The sequence below is a fragment of the Phyllobates terribilis genome, unplaced genomic scaffold, assembly GCF_046119375.1.
Source record: "Phyllobates terribilis strain yellow unplaced genomic scaffold, ASM4611937v1 Scaffold_437__1_contigs__length_1545540, whole genome shotgun sequence".
Classification (NCBI taxonomy): domain Eukaryota; kingdom Metazoa; phylum Chordata; class Amphibia; order Anura; family Dendrobatidae; genus Phyllobates; species Phyllobates terribilis.
This window is the reverse complement of record NW_027363197.1, coordinates 385699-405377: the sequence shown is the minus strand read 5'-3', so window position 1 is coordinate 405377 and position 19679 is coordinate 385699. Positions and strand designations below refer to the sequence as shown.

The 19679-nt window shown below is 45.3% G+C and overlaps 14 non-coding genes and 2 pseudogenes across 14 annotated transcripts; all 16 read left to right on the top strand.

Annotated features, from left to right (window-relative positions):
* Positions 1 to 275: 275 nt before the first annotated feature.
* Positions 276 to 466, top strand: LOC141228628 (U2 spliceosomal RNA). The gene has a single exon (XR_012295434.1). It is a non-coding gene; the product is annotated as a U2 spliceosomal RNA (small nuclear RNA).
* Positions 467 to 1581: 1115 nt separating this feature from the next.
* Positions 1582 to 1772, top strand: LOC141228627 (U2 spliceosomal RNA). The gene has a single exon (XR_012295433.1). It is a non-coding gene; the product is annotated as a U2 spliceosomal RNA (small nuclear RNA).
* A 1115-nt stretch (positions 1773 to 2887) lies between these two features.
* LOC141228625 (U2 spliceosomal RNA) lies at positions 2888 to 3078 on the top strand. The gene has a single exon (XR_012295432.1). It is a non-coding gene; the product is annotated as a U2 spliceosomal RNA (small nuclear RNA).
* Positions 3079 to 4192: 1114 nt separating this feature from the next.
* On the top strand, positions 4193 to 4383 carry LOC141228623 (U2 spliceosomal RNA). The gene has a single exon (XR_012295430.1). It is a non-coding gene; the product is annotated as a U2 spliceosomal RNA (small nuclear RNA).
* A 1115-nt stretch (positions 4384 to 5498) lies between these two features.
* Positions 5499 to 5689, top strand: LOC141228622 (U2 spliceosomal RNA). Its single transcript, XR_012295429.1, has one exon. It is a non-coding gene; the product is annotated as a U2 spliceosomal RNA (small nuclear RNA).
* A 1115-nt stretch (positions 5690 to 6804) lies between these two features.
* On the top strand, positions 6805 to 6995 carry LOC141228621 (U2 spliceosomal RNA). Its single transcript, XR_012295428.1, has one exon. It is a non-coding gene; the product is annotated as a U2 spliceosomal RNA (small nuclear RNA).
* A 1115-nt stretch (positions 6996 to 8110) lies between these two features.
* LOC141228620 (U2 spliceosomal RNA) lies at positions 8111 to 8301 on the top strand. The gene has a single exon (XR_012295427.1). It is a non-coding gene; the product is annotated as a U2 spliceosomal RNA (small nuclear RNA).
* Positions 8302 to 9416: 1115 nt separating this feature from the next.
* Positions 9417 to 9508, top strand: LOC141228497 (U2 spliceosomal RNA; annotated as a pseudogene).
* Positions 9509 to 10270: 762 nt separating this feature from the next.
* Positions 10271 to 10474, top strand: LOC141228421 (U2 spliceosomal RNA; annotated as a pseudogene).
* Positions 10475 to 11589: 1115 nt separating this feature from the next.
* Positions 11590 to 11780, top strand: LOC141228619 (U2 spliceosomal RNA). The gene has a single exon (XR_012295426.1). It is a non-coding gene; the product is annotated as a U2 spliceosomal RNA (small nuclear RNA).
* A 1115-nt stretch (positions 11781 to 12895) lies between these two features.
* Positions 12896 to 13086, top strand: LOC141228618 (U2 spliceosomal RNA). The gene has a single exon (XR_012295425.1). It is a non-coding gene; the product is annotated as a U2 spliceosomal RNA (small nuclear RNA).
* A 1115-nt stretch (positions 13087 to 14201) lies between these two features.
* Positions 14202 to 14392, top strand: LOC141228617 (U2 spliceosomal RNA). The gene has a single exon (XR_012295424.1). It is a non-coding gene; the product is annotated as a U2 spliceosomal RNA (small nuclear RNA).
* A 1115-nt stretch (positions 14393 to 15507) lies between these two features.
* LOC141228616 (U2 spliceosomal RNA) lies at positions 15508 to 15698 on the top strand. Its single transcript, XR_012295423.1, has one exon. It is a non-coding gene; the product is annotated as a U2 spliceosomal RNA (small nuclear RNA).
* Positions 15699 to 16813: 1115 nt separating this feature from the next.
* On the top strand, positions 16814 to 17004 carry LOC141228615 (U2 spliceosomal RNA). Its single transcript, XR_012295422.1, has one exon. It is a non-coding gene; the product is annotated as a U2 spliceosomal RNA (small nuclear RNA).
* A 1115-nt stretch (positions 17005 to 18119) lies between these two features.
* LOC141228614 (U2 spliceosomal RNA) lies at positions 18120 to 18310 on the top strand. Its single transcript, XR_012295421.1, has one exon. It is a non-coding gene; the product is annotated as a U2 spliceosomal RNA (small nuclear RNA).
* Positions 18311 to 19425: 1115 nt separating this feature from the next.
* LOC141228612 (U2 spliceosomal RNA) lies at positions 19426 to 19616 on the top strand. Its single transcript, XR_012295419.1, has one exon. It is a non-coding gene; the product is annotated as a U2 spliceosomal RNA (small nuclear RNA).
* Positions 19617 to 19679: the final 63 nt, after the last annotated feature.

Here is a 19679-nt window from a genome sequence, read left to right as displayed (position 1 = left end):
TTCCACCCCACCCCCCGCCTTAATTGGTTCTCCTCCCTTCCAACGGTGTTGAGGCGGGTGGGAACAGCAGGGGGTGAAGGTGCTGTGTTTAAAGAGGTGGAGTTATGCAGATCTAAAACGCGTGGATTGCAGCAGCAGCAAGCCGAAAAGTGCAGGCATGTAAGGGATCTAGAGGTTGACAACATGTCTTCTTAACGGGAGTCCAGGAGCTCATCTCCACAAATGGACTTTTCAGGATCCTTGGGTGGCTCCGTAGTTTGAAACCAATTCTGGTTATCGCTTCTCGGCCTTTTGGCTAAGATCAAGTGTAGTATCTGTTCTTATCAGTTTAATATCTGATACGTCCCCTATCTGGGGACCATATATTAAATGGATTTTTAGAACAGGGAGATGGAAAAAGAGCTTGCTCTGTCCACTCCACGCATTGACCTGGTATTGCAGTATCTCCAGGACCGGTGCACCCCTTCTTTAATGCAGTTTCTAAAATCAGAAAGAATTGAATTCAATGTTTTTTGTTCATTTTGCTTGTTTGTTGGATTTTGGGATGGACTCTTTGGCTTTGCTTTTCTTCTCCTCATTGGATTTTTCATGTTCAAAGTTGCAGAAGCCAGATTACAAGCTCATTTTGGTTCAACTTCAGCAACTGTGCATTGCATTGCCATGTAATGTGATGCAATGCTATCTTTCTAGCTCTCCCTTTTTACTTCCTTTTGGATAAACAGACATATTAGGCAAGCATTTTGGAGCTTTCACCTAAATAACTACAGGTGGTGAGATAAGCTGCACAATATAATTTACCTTTCAGTATATTGTTGCACACACACCATCTATTTAGCAAATGCCCTTGTTATCAACAGCAGCCTTTTAAACTCACCTGAGCTAACAGGTATGTGCGCTGGTTACTCTGCTGCGCTTAAAATTTCTTTTTTGGTTTGCTACAATGCCTTTTCTGAAACGTTGTCTCCTTCTGCTGGAACACTGACTTCTTTCATTTAATGCCTGCAGACTATAAAAGAGAACCCAACCCAAAAAGTTTGGTTGATTAGTCTGTGGCATTCTGTTAAACTGTTGCTTATGGCGGTCTCTGTGAGCTTCTCAGCGACATTCAGCCAGCCAGGTATCCTGCCTGCAGTAGATGGAATGTGGCAATGGAACGCTGGCTGCGCGTGTCATAATAGGCTCTGAGCCTTTATATACCTGTGCACAGCAGCAGCCACCTTCAGTCTGCTGCTGGACAGCCAGCAGCAGCAGCAGCAGGAGAGGTATGTAATCAGGAGCCCTCCTGCTAAGGGTAGACAGCTGCTCGTTCCACCCCACCCCCCGCCTTAATTGGTTCTCCTCCCTTCCAACGGTGTTGAGGCGGGTGGGAACAGCAGGGGGTGAAGGTGCTGTGTTTAAAGAGGTGGAGTTATGCAGATCTAAAACGCGTGGATTGCAGCAGCAGCAAGCCGAAAAGTGCAGGCATGTAAGGGATCTAGAGGTTGACAACATGTCTTCTTAACGGGAGTCCAGGAGCTCATCTCCACAAATGGACTTTTCAGGATCCTTGGGTGGCTCCGTAGTTTGAAACCAATTCTGGTTATCGCTTCTCGGCCTTTTGGCTAAGATCAAGTGTAGTATCTGTTCTTATCAGTTTAATATCTGATACGTCCCCTATCTGGGGACCATATATTAAATGGATTTTTAGAACAGGGAGATGGAAAAAGAGCTTGCTCTGTCCACTCCACGCATTGACCTGGTATTGCAGTATCTCCAGGACCGGTGCACCCCTTCTTTAATGCAGTTTCTAAAATCAGAAAGAATTGAATTCAATGTTTTTTGTTCATTTTGCTTGTTTGTCGGATTTTGGGATGGACTCTTTAGCTTTGCTTTTCTTCTCCTCATTGGATTTTTCATGTTCAAAGTTGCAGAAGCCAGATTACAAGCTCATTTTGGTTCAACTTCAGCAACTGTGCATTGCATTGCCATGTAATGTGATGCAATGCTATCTTTCTAGCTCTCCCTTTTTACTTCCTTTTGGATAAACAGACATATTAGGCAAGCATTTTGGAGCTTTCACCTAAATAACTACAGGTGGTGAGATAAGCTGCACAATATAATTGACCTTTCAGTATATTGTTGCACACACACCATCTATTTAGCAAATGCCCTTGTTATCAACAGCAGCCTTTTAAACTCACCTGAGCTAACAGGTATGTGCGCTGGTTACTCTGCTGCGCTTAAAATTTCTTTTTTGGTTTGCTACAATGCCTTTTCTGAAACGTTGTCTCCTTCTGCTGGAACACTGACTTCTTTCATTTAATGCCTGCAGACTATAAAAGAGAACCCAACCCAAAAAGTTTGGTTGATTAGTCTGTGGCATTCTGTTAAACTGTTGCTTATGGCGGTCTCTGTGAGCTTCTCAGCGACATTCAGCCAGCCAGGTATCCTGCCTGCAGTAGATGGAATGTGGCAATGGAACGCTGGCTGCGCGTGTCATAATAGGCTCTGAGCCTTTATATACCTGTGCACAGCAGCAGCCACCTTCAGTCTGCTGCTGGACAGCCAGCAGCAGCAGCAGCAGGAGAGGTATGTAATCAGGAGCCCTCCTGCTAAGGGTAGACAGCTGCTCGTTCCACCCCACCCCCCGCCTTAATTGGTTCTCCTCCCTTCCAACGGTGTTGAGGCGGGTGGGAACAGCAGGGGGTGAAGGTGCTGTGTTTAAAGAGGTGGAGTTATGCAGATCTAAAACGCGTGGATTGCAGCAGCAGCAAGCCGAAAAGTGCAGGCATGTAAGGGATCTAGAGGTTGACAACATGTCTTCTTAACGGGAGTCCAGGAGCTCATCTCCACAAATGGACTTTTCAGGATCCTTGGGTGGCTCCGTAGTTTGAAACCAATTCTGGTTATCGCTTCTCGGCCTTTTGGCTAAGATCAAGTGTAGTATCTGTTCTTATCAGTTTAATATCTGATACGTCCCCTATCTGGGGACCATATATTAAATGGATTTTTAGAACAGGGAGATGGAAAAAGAGCTTGCTCTGTCCACTCCACGCATTGACCTGGTATTGCAGTATCTCCAGGACCGGTGCACCCCTTCTTTAATGCAGTTTCTAAAATCAGAAAGAATTGAATTCAATGTTTTTTGTTCATTTTGCTTGTTTGTCGGATTTTGGGATGGACTCTTTGGCTTTGCTTTTCTTCTCCTCATTGGATTTTTCATGTTCAAAGTTGCAGAAGCCAGATTACAAGCTCATTTTGGTTCAACTTCAGCAACTGTGCATTGCATTGCCATGTAATGTGATGCAATACTATCTTTCTAGCTCACCCTTTTTACTTCCTTTTGGATAAACAGACATATTAGGCAAGCATTTTGGAGCTTTCACCTAAATAACTACAGGTGGTGAGATAAGCTGCACAATATAATTGACCTTTCAGTATATTGTTGCACACACACCATCTATTTAGCAAATGCCCTTGTTATCAACAGCAGCCTTTTAAACTCACCTGAGCTAACAGGTATGTGCGCTGGTTACTCTGCTGCGCTTAAAATTTCTTTTTTGGTTTGCTACAATGCCTTTTCTGAAACGTTGTCTCCTTCTGCTGGAACACTGACTTCTTTCATTTAATCCTGCAGACTATAAAAGAGAACCCAACCCAAAAAGTTTGGTTGATTAGTCTGTGGCATTCTGTTAAACTGTTGCTTATGGCGGTCTCTGTGAGCTTCTCAGCGACATTCAGCCAGCCAGGTATCCTGCCTGCAGTAGATGGAATGTGGCAATGGAACGCTGGCTGCGCGTGTCATAATAGGCTCTGAGCCTTTATATACCTGTGCACAGCAGCAGCCACCTTCAGTCTGCTGCTGGACAGCCAGCAGCAGCAGCAGCAGGAGAGGTATGTAATCAGGAGCCCTCCTGCTAAGGGTAGACAGCTGCTCGTTCCACCCCACCCCCCGCCTTAATTGGTTCTCCTCCCTTCCAACGGTGTTGAGGCGGGTGGGAACAGCAGGGGGTGAAGGTGCTGTGTTTAAAGAGGTGGAGTTATGCAGATCTAAAACGCGTGGATTGCAGCAGCAGCAAGCCGAAAAGTGCAGGCATGTAAGGGATCTAGAGGTTGACAACATGTCTTCTTAACGGGAGTCCAGGAGCTCATCTCCACAAATGGACTTTTCAGGATCCTTGGGTGGCTCCGTAGTTTGAAACCAATTCTGGTTATCGCTTCTCGGCCTTTTGGCTAAGATCAAGTGTAGTATCTGTTCTTATCAGTTTAATATCTGATACGTCCCCTATCTGGGGACCATATATTAAATGGATTTTTAGAACAGGGAGATGGAAAAAGAGCTTGCTCTGTCCACTCCACGCATTGACCTGGTATTGCAGTATCTCCAGGACCGGTGCACCCCTTCTTTAATGCAGTTTCTAAAATCAGAAAGAATTGAATTCAATGTTTTTTGTTCATTTTGCTTGTTTGTTGGATTTTGGGATGGACTCTTTGGCTTTGCTTTTCTTCTCCTCATTGGATTTTTCATGTTCAAAGTTGCAGAAGCCAGATTACAAGCTCATTTTGGTTCAACTTCAGCAACTGTGCATTGCATTGCCATGTAATGTGATGCAATGCTATCTTTCTAGCTCTCCCTTTTTACTTCCTTTTGGATAAACAGACATATTAGGCAAGCATTTTGGAGCTTTCACCTAAATAACTACAGGTGGTGAGATAAGCTGCACAATATAATTTACCTTTCAGTATATTGTTGCACACACACCATCTATTTAGCAAATGCCCTTGTTATCAACAGCAGCCTTTTAAACTCACCTGAGCTAACAGGTATGTGCGCTGGTTACTCTGCTGCGCTTAAAATTTCTTTTTTGGTTTGCTACAATGCCTTTTCTGAAACGTTGTCTCCTTCTGCTGGAACACTGACTTCTTTCATTTAATGCCTGCAGACTATAAAAGAGAACCCAACCCAAAAAGTTTGGTTGATTAGTCTGTGGCATTCTGTTAAACTGTTGCTTATGGCGGTCTCTGTGAGCTTCTCAGCGACATTCAGCCAGCCAGGTATCCTGCCTGCAGTAGATGGAATGTGGCAATGGAACGCTGGCTGCGCGTGTCATAATAGGCTCTGAGCCTTTATATACCTGTGCACAGCAGCAGCCACCTTCAGTCTGCTGCTGGACAGCCAGCAGCAGCAGCAGCAGGAGAGGTATGTAATCAGGAGCCCTCCTGCTAAGGGTAGACAGCTGCTCGTTCCACCCCACCCCCCGCCTTAATTGGTTCTCCTCCCTTCCAACGGTGTTGAGGCGGGTGGGAACAGCAGGGGGTGAAGGTGCTGTGTTTAAAGAGGTGGAGTTATGCAGATCTAAAACGCGTGGATTGCAGCAGCAGCAAGCCGAAAAGTGCAGGCATGTAAGGGATCTAGAGGTTGACAACATGTCTTCTTAACGGGAGTCCAGGAGCTCATCTCCACAAATGGACTTTTCAGGATCCTTGGGTGGCTCCGTAGTTTGAAACCAATTCTGGTTATCGCTTCTCGGCCTTTTGGCTAAGATCAAGTGTAGTATCTGTTCTTATCAGTTTAATATCTGATACGTCCCCTATCTGGGGACCATATATTAAATGGATTTTTAGAACAGGGAGATGGAAAAAGAGCTTGCTCTGTCCACTCCACGCATTGACCTGGTATTGCAGTATCTCCAGGACCGGTGCACCCCTTCTTTAATGCAGTTTCTAAAATCAGAAAGAATTGAATTCAATGTTTTTTGTTCATTTTGCTTGTTTGTCGGATTTTGGGATGGACTCTTTGGCTTTGCTTTTCTTCTCCTCATTGGATTTTTCATGTTCAAAGTTGCAGAAGCCAGATTACAAGCTCATTTTGGTTCAACTTCAGCAACTGTGCATTGCATTGCCATGTAATGTGATGCAATGCTATCTTTCTAGCTCTCCCTTTTTACTTCCTTTTGGATAAACAGACATATTAGGCAAGCATTTTGGAGCTTTCACCTAAATAACTACAGGTGGTGAGATAAGCTGCACAATATAATTGACCTTTCAGTATATTGTTGCACACACACCATCTATTTAGCAAATGCCCTTGTTATCAACAGCAGCCTTTTAAACTCACCTGAGCTAACAGGTATGTGCGCTGGTTACTCTGCTGCGCTTAAAATTTCTTTTTTGGTTTGCTACAATGCCTTTTCTGAAACGTTGTCTCCTTCTGCTGGAACACTGACTTCTTTCATTTAATGCCTGCAGACTATAAAAGAGAACCCAACCCAAAAGGTTTGGTTGATTAGTCTGTGGCATTCTGTTAAACTGTTGCTTATGGCGGTCTCTGTGAGCTTCTCAGCGACATTCAGCCAGCCAGGTATCCTGCCTGCAGTAGATGGAATGTGGCAATGGAACGCTGGCTGCGCGTGTCATAATAGGCTCTGAGCCTTTATATACCTGTGCACAGCAGCAGCCACCTTCAGTCTGCTGCTGGACAGCCAGCAGCAGCAGCAGCAGGAGAGGTATGTAATCAGGAGCCCTCCTGCTAAGGGTAGACAGCTGCTCGTTCCACCCCACCCCCCGCCTTAATTGGTTCTCCTCCCTTCCAACGGTGTTGAGGCGGGTGGGAACAGCAGGGGGTGAAGGTGCTGTGTTTAAAGAGGTGGAGTTATGCAGATCTAAAACGCGTGGATTGCAGCAGCAGCAAGCCGAAAAGTGCAGGCATGTAAGGGATCTAGAGGTTGACAACATGTCTTCTTAACGGGAGTCCAGGAGCTCATCTCCACAAATGGACTTTTCAGGATCCTTGGGTGGCTCCGTAGTTTGAAACCAATTCTGGTTATCGCTTCTCGGCCTTTTGGCTAAGATCAAGTGTAGTATCTGTTCTTATCAGTTTAATATCTGATACGTCCCCTATCTGGGGACCATATATTAAATGGATTTTTAGAACAGGGAGATGGAAAAAGAGCTTGCTCTGTCCACTCCACGCATTGACCTGGTATTGCAGTATCTCCAGGACCGGTGCACCCCTTCTTTAATGCAGTTTCTAAAATCAGAAAGAATTGAATTCAATGTTTTTTGTTCATTTTGCTTGTTTGTCGGATTTTGGGATGGACTCTTTGGCTTTGCTTTTCTTCTCCTCATTGGATTTTTCATGTTCAAAGTTGCAGAAGCCAGATTACAAGCTCATTTTGGTTCAACTTCAGCAACTGTGCATTGCATTGCCATGTAATGTGATGCAATGCTATCTTTCTAGCTCTCCCTTTTTACTTCCTTTTGGATAAACAGACATATTAGGCAAGCATTTTGGAGCTTTCACCTAAATAACTACAGGTGGTGAGATAAGCTGCACAATATAATTGACCTTTCAGTATATTGTTGCACACACACCATCTATTTAGCAAGTGCCCTTGTTATCAACAGCAGCCTTTTAAACTCACCTGAGCTAACAGGTATGTGCGCTGGTTACTCTGCTGCGCTTAAAATTTCTTTTTTGGTTTGCTACAATGCCTTTTCTGAAACGTTGTCTCCTTCTGCTGGAACACTGACTTCTTTCATTTAATGCCTGCAGACTATAAAAGAGAACCCAACCCAAAAAGTTTGGTTGATTAGTCTGTGGCATTCTGTTAAACTGTTGCTTATGGCGGTCTCTGTGAGCTTCTCAGCGACATTCAGCCAGCCAGGTATCCTGCCTGCAGTAGATGGAATGTGGCAATGGAACGCTGGCTGCGCGTGTCATAATAGGCTCTGAGCCTTTATATACCTGTGCACAGCAGCAGCCACCTTCAGTCTGCTGCTGGACAGCCAGCAGCAGCAGCAGCAGGAGAGGTATGTAATCAGGAGCCCTCCTGCTAAGGGTAGACAGCTGCTCGTTCCACCCCACCCCCTGCCTTAATTGGTTCTCCTCCCTTCCAACGGTGTTGAGGCGGGTGGGAACAGCAGGGGGTGAAGGTGCTGTGTTTAAAGAGGTGGAGTTATGCAGATCTAAAACGCGTGGATTGCAGCAGCAGCAAGCCGAAAAGTGCAGGCATGTAAGGGATCTAGAGGTTGACAACATGTCTTCTTAACGGGAGTCCAGGAGCTCATCTCCACAAATGGACTTTTCAGGATCCTTGGGTGGCTCCGTAGTTTGAAACCAATTCTGGTTATCGCTTCTCGGCCTTTTGGCTAAGATCAAGTGTAGTATCTGTTCTTATCAGTTTAATATCTGATACGTCCCCTATCTGGGGACCATATATTAAATGGATTTTTAGAACAGGGAGATGGAAAAAGAGCTTGCTCTGTCCACTCCACGCATTGACCTGGTATTGCAGTATCTCCAGGACCGGTGCACCCCTTCTTTAATGCAGTTTCTAAAATCAGAAAGAATTGAATTCAATGTTTTTTGTTCATTTTGCTTGTTTGTCGGATTTTGGGATGGACTCTTTGGCTTTGCTTTTCTTCTCCTCATTGGATTTTTCATGTTCAAAGTTGCAGAAGCCAGATTACAAGCTCATTTTGGTTCAGCTTCAGCAACTTTGCATTGCATTGCCATGTAATGTGATGCAATGCTATCTTTCTAGCTCTCCCTTTTTACTTCCTTTTGGATAAACAGACATATTAGGCAAGCATTTTGGAGCTTTCACCTAAATAACTACAGGTGGTGAGATAAGCTGCACAATATAATTGACCTTTCAGTATATTGTTGCACACACACCATCTATTTAGCAAATGCCCTTGTTATCAACAGCAGCCTTTTAAACTCACCTGAGCTAACAGGTATGTGCGCTGGTTACTCTGCTGCGCTTAAAATTTCTTTTTTGGTTTGCTACAATGCCTTTTCTGAAACGTTGTCTCCTTCTGCTGGAACACTGACTTCTTTCATTTAATGCCTGCAGACTATAAAAGAGAACCCAACCCAAAAAGTTTGGTTGATTAGTCTGTGGCATTCTGTTAAACTGTTGCTTATGGCGGTCTCTGTGAGCTTCTCAGCGACATTCAGCCAGCCAGGTATCCTGCCTGCAGTAGATGGAATGTGGCAATGGAACGCTGGCTGCGCGTGTCATAATAGGCTCTGAGCCTTTATATACCTGTGCACAGCAGCAGCCACCTTCAGTCTGCTGCTGGACAGCCAGCAGCAGCAGCAGCAGGAGAGGTATGTAATCAGGAGCCCTCCTGCTAAGGGTAGACAGCTGCTCGTTCCACCCCACCCCCCGCCTTAATTGGTTCTCCTCCCTTCCAACGGTGTTGAGGCGGGTGGGAACAGCAGGGGGTGAAGGTGCTGTGTTTAAAGAGGTGGAGTTATGCAGATCTAAAACGCGTGGATTGCAGCAGCAGCAAGCCGAAAAGTGCAGGCATGTAAGGGATCTAGAGGTTGACAACATGTCTTCTTAACGGGAGTCCAGGAGCTCATCTCCACAAATGGACTTTTCAGGATCCTTGGGTGGCTCCGTAGTTTGAAACCAATTCTGGTTATCGCTTCTCGGCCTTTTGGCTAAGATCAAGTGTAGTATCTTTTGAAAAGGCGGTTTTGGATGTTGGCCGCCCTAGTAGATTGATACATTATGCACACTGGGGTTTAGGCGCTTGTTAGTACGCCAGGTGGCTAATATAGTCATCTGGTGGAAAGCATGGCCCCCCAGGATCGACGCCATTGGGCCGGGGAAGATCGAAAGCCCGAAGTGTGAAGTGCCCCAGGAGTGGTGACCCTGGGGTGCCTTAACTCACTGGGATTGGGAACCCCACTTGAGTTTATGGCACATTTGCACAAGCACTTCAAATTTTCTTTCTTCGCACACACCCTTATTCCGGGCCTTCTGGCCTTAGGATGGGGAATTTTTCAATTCCCGGTCGAAGGTCCGGGCAGTTTTATACTGTGAAACCTTCACTATTTATTTAATTTCTTTGTCACTGTGTGTCCACTTATTCACGTGTGTCACGTCCTACTAGGATTTTGTCGGGATGCGGTTCCCTTACGGGTTCCTCTCTTGGCAGGTCTAGGGGGGGAGTGTGTGGCCATCAGGTTCCGCTCCCCCCTGAACCCCCCTGGCTCTCCTCTTTCGGGAGGAGAGCGTTGTTGGCTCCCCTCTTCCGGGAGGGGAGCACAGTCTTTGGCTCCCAGTGCCTTGCTCGGGTGAGAACTCGGGCAGGTGCTGGGGGTAAGATTGGGTCGCCTCTGGCTTCGGCTGGAGGTGGCTTTTTGTCCCTGTTCCTCGCTGTGGCCTTTTGGCTCGGAGGGACGGGGAATGGTTTGGGGGACCCTTCTCCTTTTGGAGAGGGTTTCAAGAAGACCAGCATCCTAGTGCACTTTTTTTGTGGCACTTGTCACTTTTTTAAGCGCACTCGGGTTTTGTACACGAATTCGGGCTTTCAAAAAAAATCTGTTCTTATCAGTTTAATATCTGATACGTCCCCTATCTGGGGACCATATATTAAATGGATTTTTAGAACAGGGAGATGGAAAAAGAGCTTGCTCTGTCCACTCCACGCATTGACCTGGTATTGCAGTATCTCCAGGACCGGTGCACCCCTTCTTTAATGCAGTTTCTAAAATCAGAAAGAATTGAATTCAATGTTTTTTGTTCATTTTGCTTGTTTGTCGGATTTGGGGATGGACTCTTTGGCTTTGCTTTTCTTCTCCTCATTGGATTTTTCATGTTCAAAGTTGCAGAAGCCAGATTACAAGCTCATTTTGGTTCAACTTCAGCAACTGTGCATTGCATTGCCATGTAATGTGATGCAATGCTATCTTTCTAGCTCTCCCTTTTTACTTCCTTTTGGATAAACAGACATATTAGGCAAGCATTTTGGAGCTTTCACCTAAATAACTACAGGTGGTGAGATAAGCTGCACAATATAATTGACCTTTCAGTATATTGTTGCACACACACCATCTATTTAGCAAATGCCCTTGTTATCAACAGCAGCCTTTTAAACTCACCTGAGCTAACAGGTATGTGCGCTGGTTACTCTGCTGCGCTTAAAATTTCTTTTTTGGTTTGCTACAATGCCTTTTCTGAAACGTTGTCTCCTTCTGCTGGAACACTGACTTCTTTCATTTAATGCCTGCAGACTATAAAAGAGAACCCAACCCAAAAAGTTTGGTTGATTAGTCTGTGGCATTCTGTTAAACTGTTGCTTATGGCGGTCTCTGTGAGCTTCTCAGCGACATTCAGCCAGCCAGGTATCCTGCCTGCAGTAGATGGAATGTGGCAATGGAACGCTGGCTGCGCGTTTCATAATAGGCTCTGAGCCTTTATATACCTGTGCACAGCAGCAGCCACCTTCAGTCTGCTGCTGGACAGCCAGCAGCAGCAGCAGCAGGAGAGGTATGTAATCAGGAGCCCTCCTGCTAAGGGTAGACAGCTGCTCGTTCCACCCCACCCCCCGCCTTAATTGGTTCTCCTCCCTTCCAACGGTGTTGAGGCGGGTGGGAACAGCAGGGGGTGAAGGTGCTGTGTTTAAAGAGGTGGAGTTATGCAGATCTAAAACGCGTGGATTGCAGCAGCAGCAAGCCGAAAAGTGCAGGCATGTAAGGGATCTAGAGGTTGACAACATGTCTTCTTAACGGGAATCCAGGAGCTCATCTCCACAAATGGACTTTTCAGGATCCTTGGGTGGCTCCGTAGTTTGAAACCAATTCTGGTTATCGCTTCTCGGCCTTTTGGCTAAGATCAAGTGTAGTATCTGTTCTTATCAGTTTAATATCTGATACGTCCCCTATCTGGGGACCATATATTAAATGGATTTTTAGAACAGGGAGATGGAAAAAGAGCTTGCTCTGTCCACTCCACGCATTGACCTGGTATTGCAGTATCTCCAGGACCGGTGCACCCCTTCTTTAATGCAGTTTCTAAAATCAGAAAGAATTGAATTCAATGTTTTTTGTTCATTTTGCTTGTTTGTCGGATTTTGGGATGGACTCTTTGGCTTTGCTTTTCTTCTCCTCATTGGATTTTTCATGTTCAAAGTTGCAGAAGCCAGATTACAAGCTCATTTTGGTTCAACTTCAGCAACTGTGCATTGCATTGCCATGTAATGTGATGCAATGCTATCTTTCTAGCTCTCCCTTTTTACTTCCTTTTGGATAAACAGACATATTAGGCAAGCATTTTGGAGCTTTCACCTAAATAACTACAGGTGGTGAGATAAGCTGCACAATATAATTGACCTTTCAGTATATTGTTGCACACACACCATCTATTTAGCAAATGCCCTTGTTATCAACAGCAGCCTTTTAAACTCACCGGAGCTAACAGGTATGTGCGCTGGTTACTCTGCTGCGCTTAAAATTTCTTTTTTGGTTTGCTACAATGCCTTTTCTGAAACGTTGTCTCCTTCTGCTGGAACACTGACTTCTTTCATTTAATGCCTGCAGACTATAAAAGAGAACCCAACCCAAAAAGTTTGGTTGATTAGTCTGTGGCATTCTGTTAAACTGTTGCTTATGGCGGTCTCTGTGAGCTTCTCAGCGACATTCAGCCAGCCAGGTATCCTGCCTGCAGTAGATGGAATGTGGCAATGGAACGCTGGCTGCGCGTGTCATAATAGGCTCTGAGCCTTTATATACCTGTGCACAGCAGCAGCCACCTTCAGTCTGCTGCTGGACAGCCAGCAGCAGCAGCAGCAGGAGAGGTATGTAATCAGGAGCCCTCCTGCTAAGGGTAGACAGCTGCTCGTTCCACCCCACCCCCCGCCTTAATTGGTTCTCCTCCCTTCCAACGGTGTTGAGGCGGGTGGGAACAGCAGGGGGTGAAGGTGCTGTGTTTAAAGAGGTGGAGTTATGCAGATCTAAAACGCGTGGATTGCAGCAGCAGCAAGCCGAAAAGTGCAGGCATGTAAGGGATCTAGAGGTTGACAACATGTCTTCTTAACGGGAGTCCAGGAGCTCATCTCCACAAATGGACTTTTCAGGATCCTTGGGTGGCTCCGTAGTTTGAAACCAATTCTGGTTATCGCTTCTCGGCCTTTTGGCTAAGATCAAGTGTAGTATCTGTTCTTATCAGTTTAATATCTGATACGTCCCCTATCTGGGGACCATATATTAAATGGATTTTTAGAACAGGGAGATGGAAAAAGAGCTTGCTCTGTCCACTCCACGCATTGACCTGGTATTGCAGTATCTCCAGGACCGGTGCACCCCTTCTTTAATGCAGTTTCTAAAATCAGAAAGAATTGAATTCAATGTTTTTTGTTCATTTTGCTTGTTTGTCGGATTTTGGGATGGACTCTTTGGCTTTGCTTTTCTTCTCCTCATTGGATTTTTCATGTTCAAAGTTGCAGAAGCCAGATTACAAGCTCATTTTGGTTCAACTTCAGCAACTGTGCATTGCATTGCCATGTAATGTGATGCAATGCTATCTTTCTAGCTCTCCCTTTTTACTTCCTTTTGGATAAACAGACATATTAGGCAAGCATTTTGGAGCTTTCACCTAAATAACTACAGGTGGTGAGATAAGCTGCACAATATAATTGACCTTTCAGTATATTGTTGCACACACACCATCTATTTAGCAAATGCCCTTGTTATCAACAGCAGCCTTTTAAACTCACCTGAGCTAACAGGTATGTGCGCTGGTTACTCTGCTGCGCTTAAAATTTCTTTTTTGGTTTGCTACAATGCCTTTTCTGAAACGTTGTCTCCTTCTGCTGGAACACTGACTTCTTTCATTTAATGCCTGCAGACTATAAAAGAGAACCCAACCCAAAAAGTTTGGTTGATTAGTCTGTGGCATTCTGTTAAACTGTTGCTTATGGCGGTCTCTGTGAGCTTCTCAGCGACATTCAGCCAGCCAGGTATCCTGCCTGCAGTAGATGGAATGTGGCAATGGAACGCTGGCTGCGCGTGTCATAATAGGCTCTGAGCCTTTATATACCTGTGCACAGCAGCAGCCACCTTCAGTCTGCTGCTGGACAGCCAGCAGCAGCAGCAGCAGGAGAGGTATGTAATCAGGAGCCCTCCTGCTAAGGGTAGACAGCTGCTCGTTCCACCCCACCCCCCGCCTTAATTGGTTCTCCTCCCTTCCAACGGTGTTGAGGCGGGTGGGAACAGCAGGGGGTGAAGGTGCTGTGTTTAAAGAGGTGGAGTTATGCAGATCTAAAACGCGTGGATTGCAGCAGCAGCAAGCCGAAAAGTGCAGGCATGTAAGGGATCTAGAGGTTGACAACATGTCTTCTTAACGGGAGTCCAGGAGCTCATCTCCACAAATGGACTTTTCAGGATCCTTGGGTGGCTCCGTAGTTTGAAACCAATTCTGGTTATCGCTTCTCGGCCTTTTGGCTAAGATCAAGTGTAGTATCTGTTCTTATCAGTTTAATATCTGATACGTCCCCTATCTGGGGACCATATATTAAATGGATTTTTAGAACAGGGAGATGGAAAAAGAGCTTGCTCTGTCCACTCCACGCATTGACCTGGTATTGCAGTATCTCCAGGACCGGTGCACCCCTTCTTTAATGCAGTTTCTAAAATCAGAAAGAATTGAATTCAATGTTTTTTGTTCATTTTGCTTGTTTGTCGGATTTTGGGATGGACTCTTTGGCTTTGCTTTTCTTCTCCTCATTGGATTTTTCATGTTCAAAGTTGCAGAAGCCAGATTACAAGCTCATTTTGGTTCAACTTCAGCAACTGTGCATTGCATTGCCATGTAATGTGATGCAATGCTATCTTTCTAGCTCTCCCTTTTTACTTCCTTTTGGATAAACAGACATATTAGGCAAGCATTTTGGAGCTTTCACCTAAATAACTACAGGTGGTGAGATAAGCTGCACAATATAATTGACCTTTCAGTATATTGTTGCACACACACCATCTATTTAGCAAATGCCCTTGTTATCAACAGCAGCCTTTTAAACTCACCTGAGCTAACAGGTATGTGCGCTGGTTACTCTGCTGCGCTTAAAATTTCTTTTTTGGTTTGCTACAATGCCTTTTCTGAAACGTTGTCTCCTTCTGCTGGAACACTGACTTCTTTCATTTAATGCCTGCAGACTATAAAAGAGAACCCAACCCAAAAAGTTTGGTTGATTAGTCTGTGGCATTCTGTTAAACTGTTGCTTATGGCGGTCTCTGTGAGCTTCTCAGCGACATTCAGCCAGCCAGGTATCCTGCCTGCAGTAGATGGAATGTGGCAATGGAACGCTGGCTGCGCGTGTCATAATAGGCTCTGAGCCTTTATATACCTGTGCACAGCAGCAGCCACCTTCAGTCTGCTGCTGGACAGCCAGCAGCAGCAGCAGCAGGAGAGGTATGTAATCAGGAGCCCTCCTGCTAAGGGTAGACAGCTGCTCGTTCCACCCCACCCCCCGCCTTAATTGGTTCTCCTCCCTTCCAACGGTGTTGAGGCGGGTGGGAACAGCAGGGGGTGAAGGTGCTGTGTTTAAAGAGGTGGAGTTATGCAGATCTAAAACGCGTGGATTGCAGCAGCAGCAAGCCGAAAAGTGCAGGCATGTAAGGGATCTAGAGGTTGACAACATGTCTTCTTAACGGGAGTCCAGGAGCTCATCTCCACAAATGGACTTTTCAGGATCCTTGGGTGGCTCCGTAGTTTGAAACCAATTCTGGTTATCGCTTCTCGGCCTTTTGGCTAAGATCAAGTGTAGTATCTGTTCTTATCAGTTTAATATCTGATACGTCCCCTATCTGGGGACCATATATTAAATGGATTTTTAGAACAGGGAGATGGAAAAAGAGCTTGCTCTGTCCACTCCACGCATTGACCTGGTATTGCAGTATCTCCAGGACCGGTGCACCCCTTCTTTAATGCAGTTTCTAAAATCAGAAAGAATTGAATTCAATGTTTTTTGTTCATTTTGCTTGTTTGTCGGATTTGGGGATGGACTCTTTGGCTTTGCTTTTCTTCTCCTCATTGGATTTTTCATGTTCAAAGTTGCAGAAGCCAGATTACAAGCTCATTTTGGTTCAGCTTCAGCAACTGTGCATTGCATTGCCATGTAATGTGATGCAATGCTATCTTTCTAGCTCTCCCTTTTTACTTCCTTTTGGATAAACAGACATATTAGGCAAGCATTTTGGAGCTTTCACCTAAATAACTACAGGTGGTGAGATAAGCTGCACAATATAATTGACCTTTCAGTATATTGTTGCACACACACCATCTATTTAGCAAATGCCCTTGTTATCAACAGCAGCCTTTTAAACTCACCTGAGCTAACAGGTATGTGCGCTGGTTACTCTGCTGCGCTTAAAATTTCTTTTTTGGTTTGCTACAATGCCTTTTCTGAAACGTTGTCTCCTTCTGCTGGAACACTGACTTCTTTCATTTAATGCCTGCAGACTATAAAAGAGAACCCAACCCAAAAAGTTTGGTTGATTAGTCTGTGGCATTCTGTTAAACTGTTGCTTATGGCGGTCTCTGTGAGCTTCTCAGCGACATTCAGCCAGCCAGGTATCCTGCCTGCAGTAGATGGAATGTGGCAATGGAACGCTGGCTGCGCGTGTCATAATAGGCTCTGAGCCTTTATATACCTGTGCACAGCAGCAGCCACCTTCAGTCTGCTGCTGGACAGCCAGCAGCAGCAGCAGCAGGAGAGGTATGTAATCAGGAGCCCTCCTGCTAAGGGTAGACAGCTGCTCGTTCCACCCCACCCCCCGCCTTAATTGGTTCTCCTCCCTTCCAACGGTGTTGAGGCGGGTGGGAACAGCAGGGGGTGAAGGTGCTGTGTTTAAAGAGGTGGAGTTATGCAGATCTAAAACGCGTGGATTGCAGCAGCAGCAAGCCGAAAAGTGCAGGCATGTAAGGGATCTAGAGGTTGACAACATGTCTTCTTAACGGGAATCCAGGAGCTCATCTCCACAAATGGACTTTTCAGGATCCTTGGGTGGCTCCGTAGTTTGAAACCAATTCTGGTTATCGCTTCTCGGCCTTTTGGCTAAGATCAAGTGTAGTATCTGTTCTTATCAGTTTAATATCTGATACGTCCCCTATCTGGGGACCATATATTAAATGGATTTTTAGAACAGGGAGATGGAAAAAGAGCTTGCTCTGTCCACTCCACGCATTGACCTGGTATTGCAGTATCTCCAGGACCGGTGCACCCCTTCTTTAATGCAGTTTCTAAAATCAGAAAGAATTGAATTCAATGTTTTTTGTTCATTTTGCTTGTTTGTCGGATTTTGGGATGGACTCTTTGGCTTTGCTTTTCTTCTCCTCATTGGATTTTTCATGTTCAAAGTTGCAGAAGCCAGATTACAAGCTCATTTTGGTTCAACTTCAGCAACTGTGCATTGCATTGCCATGTAATGTGATGCAATGCTATCTTTCTAGCTCTCCCTTTTTACTTCCTTTTGGATAAACAGACATATTAGGCAAGCATTTTGGAGCTTTCACCTAAATAACTACAGGTGGTGAGATAAGCTGCACAATATAATTGACCTTTCAGTATATTGTTGCACACACACCATCTATTTAGCAAATGCCCTTGTTATCAACAGCAGCCTTTTAAACTCACCTGAGCTAACAGGTATGTGCGCTGGTTACTCTGCTGCGCTTAAAATTTCTTTTTTGGTTTGCTACAATGCCTTTTCTGAAACGTTGTCTCCTTCTGCTGGAACACTGACTTCTTTCATTTAATGCCTGCAGACTATAAAAGAGAACCCAACCCAAAAAGTTTGGTTGATTAGTCTGTGGCATTCTGTTAAACTGTTGCTTATGGCGGTCTCTGTGAGCTTCTCAGCGACATTCAGCCAGCCAGGTATCCTGCCTGCAGTAGATGGAATGTGGCAATGGAACGCTGGCTGCGCGTGTCATAATAGGCTCTGAGCCTTTATATACCTGTGCACAGCAGCAGCCACCTTCAGTCTGCTGCTGGACAGCCAGCAGCAGCAGCAGCAGGAGAGGTATGTAATCAGGAGCCCTCCTGCTAAGGGTAGACAGCTGCTCGTTCCACCCCACCCCCCGCCTTAATTGGTTCTCCTCCCTTCCAACGGTGTTGAGGCGGGTGGGAACAGCAGGGGGTGAAGGTGCTGTGTTTGAAGAGGTGGAGTTATGCAGATCTAAAACGCGTGGATTGCAGCAGCAGCAAGCCGAAAAGTGCAGGCATGTAAGGGATCTAGAGGTTGACAACATGTCTTCTTAACGGGAGTCCAGGAGCTCATCTCCACAAATGGACTTTTCAGGATCCTTGGGTGGCTCCGTAGTTTGAAACCAATTCTGGTTATCGCTTCTCGGCCTTTTGGCTAAGATCAAGTGTAGTATCTGTTCTTATCAGTTTAATATCTGATACGTCCCCTATCTGGGGACCATATATTAAATGGATTTTTAGAACAGGGAGATGGAAAAAGAGCTTGCTCTGTCCACTCCACGCATTGACCTGGTATTGCAGTATCTCCAGGACCGGTGCACCCCTTCTTTAATGCAGTTTCTAAAATCAGAAAGAATTGAATTCAATGTTTTTTGTTCATTTTGCTTGTTTGTCGGATTTTGGGATGGACTCTTTGGCTTTGCTTTTCTTCTCCTCATTGGATTTTTCATGTTCAAAGTTGCAGAAGCCAGATTACAAGCTCATTTTGGTTCAACTTCAGCAACTGTGCATTGCATTGCCATGTAATGTGATGCAATGCTATCTTTCTAGCTCTCCCTTTTTACTTCCTTTTGGATAAACAGACATATTAGGCAAGCATTTTGGAGCTTTCACCTAAATAACTACAGGTGGTGAGATAAGCTGCACAATATAATTGACCTTTCAGTATATTGTTGCACACACACCATCTATTTAGCAAATGCCCTTGTTATCAACAGCAGCCTTTTAAACTCACCTGAGCTAACAGGTATGTGCGCTGGTTACTCTGCTGCGCTTAAAATTTCTTTTTTGGTTTGCTACAATGCCTTTTCTGAAACGTTGTCTCCTTCTTCTGGAACACTGACTTCTTTCATTTAATGCCTGCAGACTATAAAAGAGAACCCAACCCAAAAAGTTTGGTTGATTAGTCTGTGGCATTCTGTTAAACTGTTGCTTATGGCGGTCTCTGTGAGCTTCTCAGCGACATTCAGCCAGCCAGGTATCCTGCCTGCAGTAGATGGAATGTGGCAATGGAACGCTGGCTGCGCGTGTCATAATAGGCTCTGAGCCTTTATATACCTGTGCACAGCAGCAGCCACCTTCAGTCTGCTGCTGGACAGCCAGCAGCAGCAGCAGCAGGAGAGGTATGTAATCAGGAGCCCTCCTGCTAAGGGTAGACAGCTGCTCGTTCCACCCCACCCCCCGCCTTAATTGGTTCTCCTCCCTTCCAACGGTGTTGAGGCGGGTGGGAACAGCAGGGGGTGAAGGTGCTGTGTTTAAAGAGGTGGAGTTATGCAGATCTAAAACGCGTGGATTGCAGCAGCAGCAAGCCGAAAAGTGCAGGCATGTAAGGGATCTAGAGGTTGACAACATGTCTTCTTAACGGGAATCCAGGAGCTCATCTCCACAAATGGACTTTTCAGGATCCTTGGGTGGCTCCGTAGTTTGAAACCAATTCTGGTTATCGCTTCTCGGCCTTTTGGCTAAGATCAAGTGTAGTATCTGTTCTTATCAGTTTAATATCTGATACGTCCCCTATCTGGGGACCATATATTAAATGGATTTTTAGAACAGGGAGATGGAAAAAGAGCTTGCTCTGTCCACTCCACGCATTGACCTGGTATTGCAGTATCTCCAGGACCGGTGCACCCCTTCTTTAATGCAGTTTCTAAAATCAGAAAGAATTGAATTCAATGTTTTTTGTTCATTTTGCTTGT